Genomic DNA, 3374 nt, shown 5'->3' on the forward strand with positions numbered 1-3374 from the left:
ATCTTGGCGTGAGCAAGCGCTGAGCCGCCGCTCCCCGCGCGGGCCGTCTGCCCGGTGCCCGCACGCCGCCGCGGCCCGGCGGAGCCGGCAGTCCTCACGGTGGCACTAGAAAACAATTAATCACGGCTCGACAAGCCCATCCTGCTGCTGCTCCTGGGCTGCCGAGCCGCTGCAGCCTAGCTGGTACCTGCTCCGCCAGATCCTCATTTGCACTCCGGTTGTATTACCTTCCTCTGCCAGCAGCAAGAGACTTTTAGCGTGAAGTCTGCACCTACTCTAAAACCCACTTACGCTTCTGGAATACCTCAATATTTCTAAGCTAGACAGATGTGAATGCTGCCTGATCTGTTAATGCTTGCTAAAAGGCTTTCATCCAGCCTCCAAGTACCAGAAAGTGGTACCTTATATTTCTTTCATGTTTTAGCAGCAATACTTCATCTTGTTTGCCTTATATAAAACACTAGCATTAAAAGGAAAGAAAAAAACCCAACACGCACAACCCAACAACTCAAACATCTGGAAACTTTATTATTCTCAGCATTCAGTTAGTACTGTGGTTCTTCACTCCTGAAAATCAGCATATGGGTTTTCCCACTTAGGAGAAAGGCAATAACTCACTCTTGTTTGTTGCTGGAGCTTCAGACGAGCCAAATCCTGCTCACATGGCCTTTAGAAACCAGGGACAACTGTGTCTCTGTAGGGCCTGATTCAGCCAGGTAATAAAACATGTGAGCAGTACCTGAGGGGTGACGAACAAATCCTGGGTTACATGTGCCTGCCAAAAACAGAATGCGAGGAGGAACACAAACACAGCCAAAGGTTTTGACAAGTGACTAATGGTGTTGGATGTCCTGGAGGCTGAGGATGCTATGAGATATGTGCAGTATGTGCAGTTACGAGGGCAGCTGATTACTCTGCCTCTGAGGATCTAGGGCTCTTTACGAGATGATCTTCAAGCAGTGCAGCTATCGTTTCTTTCTGAAATGGGAGAGACAAACTGCTCTCAAAAAGGAAAGTGGCAGATTTATTTCCTCCAACAGGAACATGTAACGTGTTCATGTTGGCTGCAGTTGGTGCTGCCGTGGGACTCAGACCACTGCACATCCTCCAAATCCCTACCTAAGAGGTATACCAGCGGCTGGTCGCCAGTCAGCCCTGGGTGGGAGGATGACTTCTCTACTGCAGAGAGGCAGTGTCTAAGAGCCAGCTCTTGTTTCCAAACACCATCCCCTGTTCATCTGAGTATGAATATGGCCTCCAAGTACTGCCATGCCAGACACCACTGTGCTGGTCGCCCACCTGAGCCAGGGAGCATCTGCAGGACCGTTGCCGTAGCTGGTGCATAGCCTGCTCAGATCTGTTTGCGTATTTATATGAAAGCAGTTTCCCTCACCTGGTGCTGTGGAAGGCATCTGTGCTGGCCTGAGCCCTGTCGAATTCAGGCTCCTGCTGGGACAGAGCTGACTGTTGTGACTGGCAGACCTTTGCTCCAACTTGTAGCGCAAATCTGTGCTTGACCCGTTGCCAGCTTGTCCTCACAGTCCTTCAGGTCAGCTCTGCAGGACACCCACAACCATTGTACCAGATACCAGAAGGACATTTCACTGTGAAATACTCCACAGAGGAGAAGGATACAGTCACCTTCCTTTAAAGGATGGGACACGAGTTGCACATGGAGGGGAGGTGACCAGTCCCAGATCATGCTGCTGGCTCCTCAGAAAGCTCCAGCCTCTCCCCAGCGCATGCTGCTTCTCCTCCTGCAAACCCTGGGCTGAAGGGATGTGCTGGCCTTTCCAGGAGCCCTGGCCACGCAAATACAATAAAAATAGCAAGCTACCCTCTTGAAAAGAGTCTCATGGGGACTCTCTACTTCCCCATTTAGGGTTAGTGTGTGTGAGTGTGTTAGTGCCCTTTCAGCCTACTGCTAGTCATGCAGGCGGGTGCCTGGATGAGCGAGGAAGGCAGAGGCGTGTCTCAGCATCCCCAGTCAGGTATCAAATCCAACCATCCCAATAGTGCCTGCTTCCCTGCTGCTACCCCTGCCACCCACGCACTGGGCTGCGAGTCAGGTGCCGCAGCCCCGCACACCAGGGTAGTGGGTGTGTGAGCATACAGCCTTAACAAGACTGTGTATTTCCCCACTCGTGCACATGGAAAGATACAGCATTGCAAAAGCAGTGTTTAATTGCAGGGCACAAATCTCTTCCGAAAGCAGAGCTTAAATTTTTTTTTCTCTGCCAAGAACATATGTATTTTGTATAGATTTAATTACATGATACAAGAAAGGAAAGAAGATTTGCCCAGATACTATGGTGATGAGTGCCATTGAAATGCCTATAAATAAATAAAAACACAGAGCAAAACCAGACATCTGCAACAGAGTATGGGGGGGGAAAAAAACCCCAAACCCAAACCAAAAGAACAAACAAACAAAAAAACCTGGCTGGAGTTTTCTACACAGTCCCTCATTTTAAAGAAAGAAAAGCTCTCCACTGCTCACTTTCTGACATAGGACCCAATGCTCATTTGGACTCACTCCTTCTGTCACCCTCAAGAATCACAAGGTGGGCACAACTTTATTTGCATTCTCCAGTCTCTCCTTCCTGCTGCTGCTGCTGTGAATCCTCATCACCTGAGAACTCGTTTGTGCATACTAAATAATGAGGATCCGGAGCGCTGGGAACCTCATGAACTTTTATGTCATTTGAATTTGGAGAAAAAATTGAGCTCTCACATACACCCCAAGTTGAAAATCCTGTCCATGTTATATGTTTTGTTCATTGCAACAAAGGAAGTAAGATGAAGCCCTACAGGGGCTGGAGGGGTGGTGTGTGGCCTCCTTTTTCATTGCATCCAATAGACATGGTGAACACCTGCCAAGCTGCTGAGTGAGGCCCCCTTGCCACTTGATTTCTGATTCCTCTTGTCACGTTTTTGAGCCTTTCATCTCAATTCCTCTGTCCAGCAATGTGTTCTGTCATTTCACTTAAGCCATGGGACTCCAAGGGCTGGATCTTCATGAACAGCACCCAGCCATGAAGTGAGAGCTGCATCTCCCAAACAAAACTATTAGCTTGGCTCCACAGCACAATTGCAAAGTCCCTCGTGCTAAACGGGTGAGGTTAAATGCTGTCCTTGCAAAGCATGGGGTGGGGGGAAGGGGAAGGGGAAGTTCTGTCATTTCACTTAAGCCATGGGACTCCAAGGGCTGGATCTTCATGAACAGCACCCAGCCATGAAGTGAGAGCTGCATCTCCCAAACAAAACTATTAGCTTGGCTCCACAGCACAATTGCAAAGTCCCTCGTGCTAAACGGGTGAGGTTAAATGCTGTCCTTGCAAAGCATGGGGTGGGGGGAAGGGGAAGGGGAAAAG

The sequence above is a fragment of the Aptenodytes forsteri genome, unplaced genomic scaffold, assembly GCF_000699145.1.
Source record: "Aptenodytes forsteri isolate BGI_AS27 unplaced genomic scaffold, ASM69914v1 Scaffold412, whole genome shotgun sequence".
NCBI classification, from domain to species: Eukaryota; Metazoa; Chordata; class Aves; order Sphenisciformes; family Spheniscidae; genus Aptenodytes; species Aptenodytes forsteri.